General features: G+C 53.4%; 3 non-coding genes and 1 pseudogene across 3 annotated transcripts; 2 read left to right on the top strand and 2 right to left on the bottom strand.

Moving 5' to 3' along the window:
* Nucleotides 1–16,172, bottom strand: part of LOC120375815 — a 451,158-nt pseudogene that overhangs the window by 154,760 nt on the left and 280,226 nt on the right.
* On the top strand, nucleotides 5,699–5,770 carry TRNAQ-UUG. The gene has a single exon. It is a non-coding gene; the product is annotated as a tRNA-Gln (tRNA).
* On the top strand, nucleotides 6,571–6,664 carry TRNAI-UAU. Its single transcript has 2 exons — nucleotides 6,571–6,608; nucleotides 6,629–6,664. It is a non-coding gene; the product is annotated as a tRNA-Ile (tRNA).
* TRNAS-AGA lies at nucleotides 8,489–8,570 on the bottom strand. The gene has a single exon. It is a non-coding gene; the product is annotated as a tRNA-Ser (tRNA).

Raw genomic sequence — 16,172 nt, 5'->3', positions numbered from 1 at the left:
TTGCTGCTTCTCTGCATTAATTGTCTCTGAGCAGTTCATGATTCTCTCTAACATTGCAGTTCTCCTCAAATACTTGCTGAATAATTACTGTCACTGTTGTTGGTGTGGAGCTCATCTGAGAGCACTTTATTCAGGTCATTCAATGTCTGAAATTCAAGATCTGATGGTTAGTTTGAAAATCAGGGCTCTTGGGTCCTATTCCCAACTCTGCCACTGACTGGCTGTGTGACCTAAGACAAGTCAATTCTCCTTTCTCAGCCTTATTTTTCTCCCTCTTTCAAGTAGGGATAATAATGATCCGCTCCTGCCTACCTCAACACACTCACTCTTCCCCAACACACTCACTATCTCTCCCCACACACAAACAGTCTCCACACTGCAGTTGAAAAGCAGCTGGCAATCTAGTAGGATGCCCATGGAACATTACACCATCGGACCAGCTCATGCTGCTGTCTCTGTGCATCGGTGACCCTCACAGGGCCGGCTTGAGTAAGGGACTGTTGACCCCTTACTAAAACTTAGTGGGGGTTTTGGTTGCCTACTTCCCAGTCCCAAAAGAAGGGGGAAGGGCCAATGGGAAATCAGGCCCCTGAGACTGACAGTCCCCAGGGACAATGGGGAGAGGCCAAAGCTCCAAGTTAGCCGCACTGACAGGCCAGGCAGTGTAATGAGGGAGTCACCAGGCCAAGGGGTCCCATCCTCCGTGGGAGCTGGAACTGCCTGGGCCAGAGTGGGGCAGAGCTAAGGAGAGAGCAGGAGCCGGAGAAGAGCCGGGGAGCAGAGCTGGGCAGGTGTAGTGCCAGAAAATGCTCCCTGTAGGACTTTGCTACCTGCAGCAGTTACTGAGCCCTGAGGTTGTTCTTATTTGCTGACTTGTCCTAATTGGCTAAAACTTGACAGTGGTGGGGGATGGAAGCATAAAGGCTTCGTCCTCCAAGCGACCCTGCCTGGTGTCCATCTGTACCTATTACCTCTTAATACCGGATTGTAAAAAATAGAGTGAGGTCATTTAAGCATCATTTATTTTGCAGCTTCATTTACTGTGCTAACAATGTAGCATCCTGACACTGATACTTCTGCCCATGTGACCTGTGGGTTGGATTCATTTTAGTGGGACACGGGACATGGTGGAGGATAATTTAAACTCTTAATTTCCTTAGGGTTTCCCTGCAATATACTTCTCTGCTGGTGCGATTTCTGACCATTGCACGTCTATTATATTTATTACAATAGCCCAAGTAAGTCACACAAGTGACATAGTCTAGGGGCTTGGCTACACTTGCAAGTTTGAGCGCATTAAAGCAGCCTCGGGCGCCCTAACTCCTGAGGTGTCCACATTGGCAAGGCACATGGAGCACCTGGGCTCTGCAGCTGGAGCGCTCCCGGTAATCCACCTCCATGAGAAGTATAACGCTTGCTGAGCCCTGCTGAAACGCCCTGGCATCAGTGTGCACGACGTGTTGCATCACTGCACTGTGTTTGGCATCAGGAAATGTCCCATAATCCCCTGAAGTCAAGTGCCCACTCTGGTCATTGTTTTGAAATCGGCTGCAGGCATGCGGATATCCCCTTTCAAAGCTCCGTTTCTGACAGCCGGCTGCTTATCTGCTCCGGGACAAAGCAACCATTAGTGTGGAATGCTGCTGCTGTTGTGAGTGTGTGTGTGAGAGAGGGGGGTCTGCTGCTGTCCAAACACACAAGACAGCATGCTGACACACTCTCAGCCCCCCAAACACACTTTCGCTCCCCCCATGTACACACAACACACTCCCTGTCACACTCCACCCCCATCCCCCATTTGAAAAGCACGTTGCAGCCACTTGCACACTGGGATAGCTACCACAGTGCACTGCTCTCTGTGGCATTGCCAGAGCTGCTAATGTGGCCACTCCAGTGCACTTGCAGCTGTCAGTGTGAACACACGGCAGCAGTTTCCCTGCTGTGGTTTAACTCCCAGCGCTCTACCTCTGCAAGTGTAGCCAAGCCCTAAATTTGCCAGACCACCCGAACTCAGTAACTGCCCTCCACCACCACATGCAGGGAGTAGGGGCACCGTGGAGCACACGCCACACTTACTGGCTCAGCCTTGTGCATGCTGGGGTGGCCACCTCCCCATTGATGAGACCTGGTCCCACCATCTCCGTGGAGCTCCAGTCTGCCCTGCTGCCATCCCTGTCTGTGTTGTCTTCTCTAGCAGTTGACTGGAAGGTGAGCACTGGCCGCATGCCATGTAGCCGTGTTGTCTCCAAGGGCGAAAGCAGGAGGAATGGTGCCTTCATAGCCCACCCAATATTCCATAACATAGTTAAGGAAAATATTTCTCAATGAACTCTCAGTAACAGATCAGAAGCAGCCAGTGTCCACATCAGTCTATGAGCATTGGTATTTTCTTGAAATTTGTCAGACCAACCTAACTAACACCTAACACACATTTGAAGTTCTTCTTTTCACACTGTTGCTCATTCTCAGGTTCTGCTTTGTCTCCAGACAGATCCATTCTCTTTCAGGACAGCCTTGCTCTTTCTGTTTGTTTCACTCACTGAGGTGTGGGAGTAAACACTCCCCTTCCTTCTATTCTCAGACAAACACTAGTATTAAGTGTTTGCTACTGATGGATCTAGAAAGCATTTGTCAAGTGGAAGATGCCATTTCTGGGGGATTGCTCCCAAGATCCAGTACTTTGGGTTCAAACGTCTCCCAGCTTCCTGGGTGAAAATAACACCAAGGCTTCTTTGCAATATACAAGAAGAAAAGAGTTTTTCATCCCAGATGGGACTTGAACCCACAAACTCTGGCTGAGGAAGCCAATGCTTTACCCATTAGGCCACTGGGGCTCTAAAGAGCAGTAGAAAAAGAGATGGAAATTACCTCTCAGGATTGCACATTCCTCACATTCACTCAGAAGCCAAATACCCATTTAATGGCCTTACAGAAACGTCTGCATCCCCTGGCAGCGAGGCACCTGGGCAGGTCGCTGACAGAGCTGAGCACCACCTTCCTGCCAGCCATCGTTAGAGAAGAACCCCACCCTGGAGTCACCCCTCCCTCCGTCAGCACCTCCACGGCTGTGGCTCTGAGTGGCAGTAGGATGATTAGGGGGCGAATCCGGGGCTGGAAGGGGGGTAAGGTCGGCCTGTAAGGAGTGACCAGGTGGGGCAGACCCAGGGGGAGGCTGTGGGCTGCTGGTCGGTTGTTGGGATCCGAGACTCTAGATCAAAGCTGCACAGCGACCTGACACCCAGGGTTACAGGGCCGACATAGTGACCCCCTTACTGGCCTCGGTGACCCCCAAACCCTTGTTACTAAGGGCATTGAGGAGTCTCTGTCCATTAATAACTTCTGGGAGCTCCCCAGCAGGATGCGGGCATCAGCCGCCTCCTGCCTCACAGGTTAGACTCTTGGTGCTGTGCCAGCCGCCCCCTCGCTTGCAGGCCCAATGTAAGAAGCAGGAGGCCTGGTGCTGGCAGAAGAGGGTTTTGATTAATCGACCTCTGTGTGATGGGCACAGGACGCTTCCACTCAGTAGCACAGCTGGGAGGGAGCAGGGGAAGCAGCTAAGGGCGTCGAGTGCCTCCGGTGGGGGTGTGGAGCAGCCGTTCGTTTTCCTGTTCGCACTCCTCTGCGGTGTGAAAATCAGGGAGGGGAGGCAGAAGCCCCACTTCCCTCCCGAAATGACTCCCAGTGGGGGAAGCCAGGACAACAGGGTGGGGCGGCAAGTGGTGGCCAGACTCTCACCGCCAGGGTCTAGTCTAGCTCAGGGTCCAGCTCAACCTCCTCCCCGCGCCACTGGCCCCCAGTCCCCTTCCACCACCAGGTCAACCCGGGCACTAAGGCAGGAACAGGGTGAGGCAGCAAGTCAAGCTGAGCAAGGCAGGCAAAAGCGAGTCTTGGCTTCATGGGCCATTCCCAATGACGTCCTTTTTGTGTGCAACTGCTGCAAAAATATCTCGGGCCGAGAAGCAACAGGCCAAAATACTGCCACACAGCTGCCAAAGTAGCTCAGTTGGGAGAGCGTTAGACTGAAGATCTAAAGGTTCCTCATTCAATCCCAGGCTTTGGCAGGCCCTGTCATCCCTCTTTGCACAGTGCTGGCTTGTTTTCTGGGAGCACAGTGGTCCCTGCACCCAAGGTGAGTCCCTGAGCTTGGGCTCTGCAGTAGGAAAAGATATTGTGGGCTGCTGGCCTGACATTTAACAATGAGGGACAGGAGCTGTCTCTCCTAAGTGAGTTATTGGTGGACCCAATATGGCAGGAAGCGAGTGCTGGAGGGGGTGCTGGGCAGTGACAGGCAGGTATAGAGGATGAAAACTCTTCTGTGCAGCTGAGGGAGGGCAGTACCAGGGAAGGAGCACGTGTGAAAGTGGCCCTGTGGAAGGGAGTTGGGGGCCCAGGAGGACGCACTTGATGTTCAGTGTCTTGGAGCAGCTGGGCTTGGCCATGGTGGGTGTTCAGGAAATGCACATTAACAACTCTAGGGTAGCTTGATGGGCAGAGGGTGATTGGAGGAAGGGCCCATCTCTCTGGTCCTCCAGGCCAGGGAAGAATGATGGGGTTGGAGTCTTGTTCTTCACATTCGCAGTGCGAGTACAGAAGGTGGTGGAGCTCCGACCAAGGAGGGCATTACTGGTGGCTTTGTGCTCCATGGCACTGGTTACGGCTATATTAGTGTGTATGGTCCCCAGTTAAGGCATGAAAGGAAAGTTCTATGAAGGAACTGGCTCCCTTCTTCTAGACCGCACAGTGTTTGGTGTCGGGGGGGATTTCAATTGTTGCACCAGCCTGACGTCTGCTGGTCCTGTTTTCCCAACCGTCAGAGGAAACTCTTCTATGATGAGCACTACCTGGCACAGGTCTGTAGTGAGGTCGGCTTAGAGAACGTGTTTCTGCACAGTGGAACCAGTGGAGGGTGGGCAGTAACCTCCTATTCCTCTGACCCGAGCTCACAGCAGCCGCAGAGGGGATACACCTTTCTGCGGGGACAGGCCAGGAGTCGCATTGACCGGATTTCCGTGAAGGAGAGCACGTCGACAGCCCAGTGCAGGGTGGTGCCAATGGACTGTTCGGATCACGCAGCTCTCACCGTGTGCTCAATGTGGGCAATTCCCTGACCCAGGGCAGAGGATATTGGAAGCTGAACATCCAGAGCTTGCAAGATAAAGGAGCAGGGGGGGCGAAGCCTGGCGGTGTTGGCAGAACGGGAAAGCATCAGAGGGTTCTGTGGTTACCAGGGGGATTGGTGGGAGTCGGTGAGGGAGGAGTTGGCGGCTTTGTTCCGGTGGCTGGGGAAACACCACAACATTAAAGAAACCAACAGTGCAAAGTCCTGCAGTGTCACCTGTGGGATTTCCACAAGAGCATCCAGGCAGGGGAGCCAGTCAGCGTGTGACTGTACGACCGGATCAAGCGACAGCTGACTGAGTTCCAGGAGATGAGGCTGCAGTTGGCTGATATGAGCGGGAGCACCGAGTGAAGGGAGGGGCGGCCTCCCCTGACATTTTTGCAGCCTGCAGGGAATGGAGACAAAGCAGGGGGATGCAGGGACTCAGGGCAGGACCCACGGATCCGGTAGTGCAGGACCACAGTCGCTGGAGGAGGAGAGAGAGTCCCGCGAGAGGAAGCTGATGGTGGGAAGTAATAAGTGCAGAGTGCAAACCAGCCAGCTGAGAGTCACAGGGGTCTAGAAAATAAAACAGTAGCAGGTCCCATGGTGTAATGGGCAGCACTCAGGACTTTGAATCCTGGAATCTGAGTTCAAATCTCAGTGGGACCTCGTGGCGATACGTTGCTTTGCTGCAAAGCCCTGGAGCTCAATGTGTTTGGCTACTCTCTCTCAGTGTCAACTAAAGTGAGGTTTTTTCCCTCCTGCTGGGTGACTGATCCCCACTGGAGATAGGTCTTTAGTCTGGCTGGTTCAATGGGCTGGTGGCTACAGGTTGGGGTCCTAGAATTTAACAGTCTGGCTAGAGATTCCTGTGGGTTGATCATATGCTTGTTTCTCGCTGCTTCACCTGATGCCCACAACTTTGGTCCCTGCAGCTGTCACACTCTTCCTCTTGCCCACAAGGCATTTAAAGGAAGGAGGGCCAGGGCCAGGCTTCACAGTCAGGGCTAGGCAGGAGGGAGGCAGAGTCCCAGGCTGGAGCCCAACACACCTCTCCTCCTCTGGGCACCTGGGGTGTTGTTCCCCCCTGTTCAGGCCCTCCTGGGTCCCTGCACTTCACACAGCTCTCCCTGATTTCAGCTGTTAGTGAGGGAGCCTCACTGCTCGTGCAGACTGGGCAGTTTGTTGCATGAGAGACACTGTCCCAAAGCAGGACTAATGCTTAGAGCTGGTTATCAGTGATTTCAGCTCTGTTGGTCTGCAGCAAGACTCTCCATTGAGTCTTAACCAGCTCTGTTATTACACAGGGAAGAACAAAAGGGTCAAATGGGGCCTGGAACCCTTAAGAAGGATCCACCCCACCGAGTACAACACTTGTCGCTACCTGCTCCCAGCCCCACTGAGAATGTTTTGGGGTCACCCATCGCCTGTATCAACCTAGGAGTCTCAGAGAATCCTAATTAACAGGTGCTCCAGTGGTGCAATTGGCTAGCACACAGTACTTATAGGGCAGTGCTGAGAGGCACTATGCTAAGGTTGTGAGTTCAAGCCTCACCTGGAGCTCGGGTTTTCATTAACCAAGTGGTGTCACCCCCTCATTTGGCCTGCGGAATGTAGAATTCCAGCCCTGGGGACCCTCAGGAGGGGGCTAATAAATAAATGCCCCCTTCACTTATTACCTCCTCTCCAGAGTGCAGGTCAGAATCTACCATCCTTTCTCCCCCCCAGCCCCTGTGCCAGGATCCCTCAAGCAGAGCCTGGAGTCCTGCCCAGGGCATCTGTACTATTGACAAAGACTAAGTGACAGGGACAAAACACTCAAATCCCGCCTGGTGCAGGGAGCCAGGTTTGCTCTTCAAATTCTGTCGTTGGTACATTTCCAGGCCTGGGAATGTCCCACAACAGCATTGAATGGGAAGCTGCCTGCAGAACAGTTACACTGCACAGAGCTCCTGTGGAGGAGGGGTGGGAATTAGTAACATTTTGAGGATCGTTTGGGAAATGAGCCTTTGCTGACAAGATTTGGCTCTGTTCATATTTCACCTTCAGGTGTTATTTTGAGGGATCTTTAGTATATTGTTGTGAGGTTAATAACTATCTCCTCAACTTTATTTACTCAACTTACAAATTGGTGTCACCTGATTTTTGCATCTCCCTGTGACAATACAACTGACACGTGTGGCTTTCTACAGGGGGCCATGATGTTAAAGTTGGGGAATTCAGTCTCTGTACTTCTGGGGGGGGGGTGTTGCTTTTTTACAGCTGCTTCATGGCCAGGCACACTGGGCTGTTAGCTGCACCCACGGTCCTTGCCAGGGGCCCCTGCTGAACCCTGGGGGTTGCACTGCCGTGCTGGGGTGACTCTGCAGGTGGAGAAGCTGCTGAGGAGCAATGTAGAGCAGGTGCAGGAAGGAGACGGGGTCACTATTCACATTCTGAACTGCACAATTTTCCAAATTTGGGAATAGATGAATAGATTCATAGACTTAAGGTCAGAAGGGACCATTATGATCATCTAGTCTGACCTCCTGCACAATGCAGGCCACAGAATCTCACCCACCCACTCCTGTAACAAACCCCTGACCTATGTCTGAGTTACTGAAGTCCTCAAATCGTGGCTTAAAGACCTCAAGGGAATCCTCCAGCAAGTGACCCGAGCCCCAGGCTGCAGAGGAAGGCGAATGTCCGATAACAATTCTAAGGGGAAGGTGAATGCAGAGCAATGACACTGGAGATGCCCAGACCTCCAATGGGGTCAGCGTGGAAATTAATAATGGGAAGATCATTTGCGAAATTAGTCGTCACTGACAAGATTTGTCTCTGTTCCTATTTCACGCTGTGGTGTAAGTTAGAGGAATCAGGACAGATTTTACTATATTAATTAAACACTTAATTTTATTTAACCAAGCCAAAAACTTAGTGTCACTTATTTTTTCTCTGTCCTAGCAAGAATGAATTGAATTTTGTGACTTTCTGGAAAGTGCAACAAGATTAAATGTGAGGAATTCAGTCTCTGTGTTTGTGAGCTGATGTTTTCCTCTCACAGGTCAGTGCCTGCATTGAAATACCCAGAGGGATCTAAGGGCTGGTGTACGCTGAGCACTGAATTGGCAGAGCGACGTCTCTCAGGGTGTGACCCTCCCCACACCCATAGAGTTAAGGTGACCTAAGCCTGGGTTAGATAGTGCTAAAGAAAAGGAAGAATTGTTCTGTCCCTGCAGCTATTACAGGGATGGGAAAAACCCTCCAGTCACTGTCTACTCCAAAGTGCTATAGCAGTGCCACAGCAGCATTTTAAGTGTAGACAGAGTGAAACTAGATTTATCTCCAGTTCGCACTGTGGATGCTCAGGCACTAAGACTGCAATAATAACAACAGCAGCGCTTGCGTAGTTGGCAGGATTCGAACCTGCGCAGGGAGACCCCAATGGATTTCTAGTCCATCGCCTTAACCACTCGGCCACAACTACTTGACATGCATCCATTTCACTGCATGATGATTTTGTTCTCACTGAATTGTCACTTCAAATTGTTTGCTCAGACCAGCTTCCCCAGCACACTCACGGCTGCGCATCAGTGTAAGTGTGTCCTTGGGTGAACAACGAGAATTCCTGCCCATTTCCCTTCCGGCTGGAGCAGCATGAGAGTGTGTTTGTGTGAACGACATTGCTGTAGATTGTTGTTCATTCCCCACTCTGACAATTCAGACAGTCCCTTTCCTAGTCAAATCTCCAGCACATCGTTCCAATAGCAGGGGGCAGGATTTCTCTGGGGCACTGAAATTTTTCAGAGGGCTGGCGCGTGAACTCAGCCTTGCATTCCATCCCTGATGTTTCATGGACTAACAACAGCAGCAGAACGAAAGAGCCGAGCCAATATTTCCCTGGCAGGGATGCAGGTGCCATGACCCCTCTGTGTGACCGTCGCCATTGCAGGAGAAAAAGGTTCACTGGCATCGAATGCCCTGGCTCAGACCAGAGACACAGGGAGGTTTTGCTGTTCATGGATCTGTGCAAAGGAAATTTTGTCTCTGTGTGAAACTGAGGTCAGAAATGAAACATCCACATGGTGGTCCAATGCTCTAGGGAATGTGGGTGAAGGACTCGGGCTGAGAAATGATCTAACAGGGTTTGTTTCAATTTATTGCCCTGTTTAAAATCTATGGCTAAAAGGCAGCCACTGTTGTTAGTACTTGTACCTGTGTAGGGACACTCCAGTGGGTGTCAAGTCCATTGCCTTCACCAGGGGCAGTCGATTATTTTAGCAAAGTACAAATTTCTTGGTCAAGGCCTAGGCTTCAGAGAAAACAATACACGGCTGGTAAGAAGAAGTACATCAAAAGGTTTTGCAGCCGCCATGGGCATAACTATGATGTGTCGTGTTTCACTCTTTCTACCTGGCGCCACCTCCTTTCCCTTTAGCCTTGTAGTTGACCAAGGGCAAAGCTGAACATCTCCTCAGATACCAGGGAGTGTTTATGTCCATTCCTGGGAGCTACACAGGGGTTTGATGTTGCTGCTTTCAGTCCTCTGGCTCTGGCGGGATAAGGAACAATTCAGGCTGTCACTGAACTGAAGGAGGAAGATCAGTTTTTGACAGGGAGAGGGACGCCTCCTCTTAAAGGTGTTTGTCTGGCTGGCAGTCCTGGTTCCCAGGTCTCGCCCGTGGGGCGCCAGCAGTTTTGGGACCGGGTCACTACCTTGGCCCCACCTGCCACCCCCAGGCGCTTCCCCCCAGGGGCCCCGGCAGTGCAGCGGAGCTGAGCAGTGTCTGCCTGCTCGCTCCAGTGGCTGCCGGCCCCTCCGCATGGCAGGACAGGGTGGGTCTGTGCCTCCGCGCACTGACTCTGCCTGATCACCCCTGTGGCCAATGGGACGCTGTGGGGGTGATGCCTGGGGACAGCAGCATGCGGAGGACCCCCAGCCCACCCTGCCTTGGAGACCCAGGTAAGCGCCACACTCCTGACCCCCTTCCTGAACCTGCAGCCCCACCCCCTCCTCACATATTCCCTCCCACCCCCAAACTCCCTCCCAGAGCCTGCACCCCAATCCCCAGCCCCAGCCCAGGGCCTGCACCCTAGACCTCCCCCCACCCAAACTCCCTCCCAGAGCCTTAGGCAGGTGAGGGGCAGAGTTTTGGGGGGCGGGTTCTGGGCAGTATGAGTGACATTATTGGCCCACTGGGAGGACTGGAGGATTGGCACCGGCCCTAAGGTAAATTGAGGTTGAGACCCTGCTTTAAGGGATTGGAGCAACGCTGGAGAGACTGACGGGCAGCGAGCTGGGGATCTGTGTGTGCCCCAAGGAAAGTTGTTGTTGTGCTCTGGTGACACAGAGCGGGGGTGGGGAGTTTGCAAGCTGTGGTGTTTGTATAGAGATAAAGTTTACTAACCCCCTGGTTAAAAACTGTTCCTGCTCTGAGCTATACAGGACACTCTCTGTTGTGAGGGTAGGTCAGTGGGTGAATGTTTCCCTGCAGGATAATAGGTTTGTAGTTCCAATTCAAGTGATTCCCTTTAAAAACTTTTTCGAATGAAAATCGATTTCCAGACCCATCTCCAGTATGTTCAGGAGTTCGCTGAATGGGGGCAGGGTGTTTGAAATGAATTTAAACGCTCAGCATTTTCCTGTGCAAATGAATAAAGACCTGGCAGAGCTGTCCAGCAGCTGAAATCAGTTCCAGTCCTCGGCGTCTCTAAGAGGGACACTCGGTAGCTGAGGCATGTGGGACACCTCTGTGGTGAGGACAGGTGAAAAAATGCTGGATTCAATGAAAGATGAGACCATAGGAGGGGAAGGTGAACGGCAGCACCACACAGGGTCATAACACTCAGACACGGGGCTTCACTGTCACCTCCCCTGTGTTTTCCATCATTTCTATCCTAAGGAACACACCCTCCCCCTCCCCCACGCACTGTCACACACAACCTTCTCCCCTTGAGCCCCATCCCACCCCACCCCACCCCCACACATGCCATGGGACACAGCCTCTCGGTGACTCACCCCGATGGGGGCTTGTCTCTGCATCTCCCCAACAGGGGAGCAGAGAGCCGAAAGGGCCACAGGAGACCAATGGAGCTAGGAAGGGATAGAAAAGACTTCCCCTCCCTTCCCTTCCCTTCCCAAGAGTCCCATTAATCTCACCCATGGGATGTTCCAGCACCAGGTGGGCTCAAAGCACCAACCTTCCCCTGAGCAACGGAAGGGGGAACCAGCTCTATCACATGGAAGGAGGCTCCCCACCTCTGCTGCTGCCATCCTGCAGCCTTTAATATGGATTTGTTTTAGCTAATGCAACCCCCCCACTCAGCTAATCCATCCATGAAACATGGAGACAAGCTCCTGAAAGCAGGGTCCAGTGGTGCAATGGGTTAGTGCCCAATACTTACAGAGCAGTGCTGAGTGGAGTCATGCTGAGCTTGTGAGTTCAAACCTCACCTACTGCACTAGCTTCCTTTAAGCAAATGGCTTCTGCCAATCATTTTGCCCTGCAGAAAATACAAGTGCAGCTCAGAAGACACCGAGGTCCCCTTGTTTTACAGAGAGCAGAGCAGATTCCACAGATCTCCCAGGCTCTGCTCTCCACCAGCCGCCTGTGTCAGGAGGGGTCAGGCAGAGCCCAGAGCACTGCCCCCGACTCCCCCTCAGTCTTTGCTCCCCAAACCACCTGTGTGCTCACCCTCTTCACTGTGAGACTCAAACCCTGCCTGGCTTTCTGTATGTTGGTGTGGTTTTCATCTGTCATGTTGATGTGCATGTGGATCCTGTGTGATTTTTGTGGATGCCATATAGTTTTGTGTGTGTGTGTGTGTGTGACTTTTGCATGCAGATTATTTTTTGCTAAGTATTCTTTTGGTATGTGGTTTTTGTGCTTTCCTGTTGTGGGCTTTTGCTGTATTTTTTGGTGTGGATTTGTTCTGTGTTTTGTGTGGCTTTTCCCTTATGCAGTCATGAGCTGCCAAAATAGTAACAACTGGTTCCCTCCTTCTCACCTCATGAGGGGGTCGTGACCCCCCCCAGGGGGTCATGCCCCATCCAACCCCCCATGTTTTTGATACCCCCCCCCCCAGGACCCAGGACCCATCCCCCCCTTCCCTGTCCCCTGACTGCCCTTTGCAGCCCAATCCAACCCCTCCTCTCATTCTTGATGGCCCCCCGGGACCCCTGCCCCATCCAACCACCCCTTCTCTCTGTCCCTGAGTGCCCCACCACCTCATCCAACCCCTGCTCCTTCCTGACTTTCCCCGGGATCCTTGCCCCATTCAATCCCCTGTTCCCTGCCCTCTGACCGCCCTGACCCCTATCCACCCCTACAACCCAGCGAATAACCTCCCTGCTCCCTGCCCCCTTACCACACTGCCTGGGGCCGGGCCGTGGGGCCCGACTCCCCGGGCCAGGCCGGCACCGGGGCCGGAGCCGCGGGGCCAGACTCCCTGGGCCGGGCCGGCACCGGGGCTGGAGCCACCGGGCCCAACTCCCTGGGCCGGGCCGGCACCGGGGCTGGAGCCACCGGGCTCGACTCCCGGGCTGGGCTGGCACCGGGGCCGGAGCCGCGGGGCCCGACTCCCCGGGCTGGGCCGGCACTGGGGCTGGAGCCACCGGGCCCGACTCCCCGGGCTGGGCCGGCACCGGGGCTGGAGCTGCGGGCCCCGACTCCCTGGGCCGGTCCGGCACCGGGGCTGGAGCTGCTCTGCCGGCACCAGGGCCGGAGCCTCGGGTCCAGAGCTGGGCTGGGTCCGAGCTGCGCAGCCGGAACCAGCCCGAGCCAGGGGTGCTTGGCTGGGGCACTCGGCTGGGGCCAGGGGGAGCCGTCCCGCCCGCACCCGGCTTACCTGCCTGCTGCTGCTGCTGCTTTTTTCAGGCTTTCCGTGAACATTTGATTCGCGGGAAGCAGGAGAAGGGGAGGAGAAGGAGGGCGGAGCATTCAGGGGAGAGGGGGAGGTGAGCTGTGGCCGGGGGCCGGGCAGACAGCTGCCCGAGCCTTTGTTAAATTTAAAAGCTTTTTAGAACCGGTTGTCCTGGAACAATTCTAATTTTAAATTTAACAACCAGTTCTTGCGAACCGGTGCAAACCGGCTGGAGCTCACCACTGTGTATATGGCTCTGTGTGCTGTGTGGGTTTGGTCTTTGTTTATGTCTGTGTGGGCCTGTGCAGTCTGTGATGTTCTCTTTCTCTCTATTTGTCTCTCTGTTTGTATCTTCATGTGTAAATTCACTGGAACTTTTCAAACTCTCCACAGCTTTGCCAATTTTCACCAGGAATTTTACTCATTAACAAATTCTCACTTGTTCCCTACCAGTCGGTGACCATTGCCCCAGGGGCCTGTCAGTCTCAGGGGCCTGATTTCCCATTGACCCTTCCCCCTTCTATTGGGACTGGGAACTAGCCAACCAAAAAACCCCACTCAGTTTTAGTAAAGGGCCAACAGTCCCCTTACACAAGCTGGGCCTGTGAAGGAGGGAGAGCTCAGTGGTTTGAGTATTGGCCGGCTAAATCCAGGTTTGTGAGCTCAGTCTTTGAGAGGGTCATTTAGGGATCAGGGATAAAAATCTGTCTGTGGATTGGCCCTGCTTTGAGCAGAGGGTTGGACTAGATACCGCCTGAGGTCCCTTCCAACCCTGGTATTCTATGAGAGGGTCACCAATGTTCAGAGAAACTAGCACGAGCTGGTCCTATGGTGTAAGGTTGGCATGCTGAAATCTGAGTTCAAATCTCAGTGGGACCTTGTGGTAAATCCCTGGAGATCCAAGTGCTTTCCTATCTCCAGCTGTATAAGAATGAGTTGTTTACCTTGTGCTGAGTGACTCATACCCACTGGAGCCAGGTCTTTGGTTGGAATGGGGTCTAGAAGTGGCTACGGTTTGACTGGGTGTTTGGGATTTCTGATGCCCACAAGTTTGGCCCTTGTGCTTTCTATCACACTTTTCCTCTTGCCCACATGGCGCTTGAAGAAAGGAGTGTCAGGGCCAGGTTTCATAGTCAGGGCTAGGCAGGAGGGAGGCAGAGTCCCAGGCTGGAGCCCAGCACCTCTCCTCCTCTGGGCGCCTAGGACAGAGGCGGCTGGTGCTGACAGCTCCAAGGGAAGGCTTAAAAGCCACAGAGCAACCAAGGGCAGGGCAAGAGGAGGGAGAACCATGCCTATGTGTGGCCAGCAGACAGCCACAGAGACACCCAGCCAGGCTTCTCCCTGGCATGCCGAACCCCCACTGAAAACCACCCACAGCCAGCTGCTGATGCTTTGTGGCCAACATCAGAAGATGGTAGGAAAGCAGGGCCAGCCCCCTGGTGGGGCCTCTGACCGTTCCCACTCAAGGTGCTCACTTTGGCAGTGGGGCAGGAGATTTTACCCCAAGAGGCTTTTCCCCAGCTGGCGAGAAGCAGAGAAACACCCAGGCTCCCAAGGTGCTATGTAGCAGTGTTTCCAAGCACTTATTTGGAAAAGGCAGACACTGGGTTTCTCAGGTCCTCTACTGAGTGGGACGGAGACTCTCTGGGCACAAGAAGTTGAATTCCCAGCGAGATGTGAGATAATTCTCTGGAGCCAGGTGCAGGACTTTGGCAGGGAGGCTCAGGCATGGGGGATTGGGGTGCAGTGGACGGACCGGCTGTCTAGGTGCTTAGATTTGGTCTCACTGAGGAGAAGGAGGAATCCTGCTGATAGGCAGTGGCTGTGGAGAAAAAGTGTGATCTCCAGGCTGCTCAGGTCTCCTTCTTCCAGCTCCTCATCTGGCTGAGCTGCTCCACCAGCCTGGACAAGTCCTCTGCATGCTCAGCAAATAGCCCAAGAGCCATTGCTGCCCAAACCTGTGCTGGGGGGTGAGCTTCTGTCTTCCCTGTCCCATCTGCGCTAGAGCAGACCACTAGATTGAGAGAGACAGTCAACAACGATTAAGGCTCAGATTATATAAAGGGGGTCACAGAATTTGTGACTTTCAGAGATCTCAGCGACATTTTCCACCTCAGCCCTGGGGCAGCAAGACTGGAGCTGTTGGCCAGTGGGGGCCCCACAGCTATCAGCCACCAGTGGCGGAAGGGGCTCCCACAGGCCCATGCCACCATGGATGGACCCCACAGCTCCCAGCTACTGTGGGTGGATCCCAGAGCTCCCAGCCACGGGGGGTTGTGCCGATCGGGTGTCCGCACTAAGTTTGGCATCAATATGGGGATCCCGGGGAAGTTTGGGGTCCCCAGGTTGCCTAAGGAGGGGTGAACCGGCCCAGGTCGGAAACGGAGCAGGTCAAATCTCCCCTGCTGATCAGTAGTGGGATCGCGCCTGTGAGTAGCCCCTGCAGCTTAGCCTGGGCAAGACAGTGAGACACGGTCTCTTTTTAGACACCCTCCATCCCCTGCAGAGACTGTATGGGGGGGATGGGAGCACCCATTGTGGGGACCCTGAACTGGTGGGAGGGAGGCACCATGTACCAGGGATCCCGAAACGCGGAACAGGGACACCCACACACCAGGTGTCTTGCAGCAAGAGCTGCAGTCTTGATTTACAAACTGCAAGTGATGGGGAATTTACCACCTCCCTTGCGGAGCTTGTTCCACTAGATAATTAGCCTCACGGTTATAAAATGGTCATTTCCAGTTGGCATTTTCTGACATCGACTACAAGCCCAGGGGGTCCTGTTCAGTGTTTGTCTGGTGAATTAAAGAACACTTTAAAGCACATATTCCCCCCTCTGGGAATTTGTAAAATGTATTTAAAACAGTGATTAAATCGCCTCTTAACCTCCAGGCAATGAAATCAATTGAGCTTCTTCAATCTCTCGCTGTAGACAGAAGAGAACAATGCACATTTTCCTTGTTTTTAAAGGCAAAAATCCTGATCTTTCCAATGGGATCTTCTGCTTCAACTGTCAGTTTGGGGAAGAATTTGGCTTCCTGGGTCATAATCTGCCGGCTGGGTTATAATCTGCAGTCTGAAGGGTCAAATTTAGACGAGGCCATTAGTGCTGCCCCCGTCTGGCCAGAGAGGGGAGCTCACAAGCAGAGTTGAAAGCTGGAGCTGAGAGGGACCTGGCAGGACACGCGGGGCACGAAGCCTCTCACGTGGGATCCTCGCTGTGCAG

This window comes from Mauremys reevesii, linkage group 12 (genome assembly GCF_016161935.1).
Source record: "Mauremys reevesii isolate NIE-2019 linkage group 12, ASM1616193v1, whole genome shotgun sequence".
Taxonomy (NCBI): domain Eukaryota; kingdom Metazoa; phylum Chordata; order Testudines; family Geoemydidae; genus Mauremys; species Mauremys reevesii.
The sequence above is the reverse complement of the archived record's forward strand: the minus strand, read 5'-3'. Positions and strand labels throughout refer to the sequence as shown.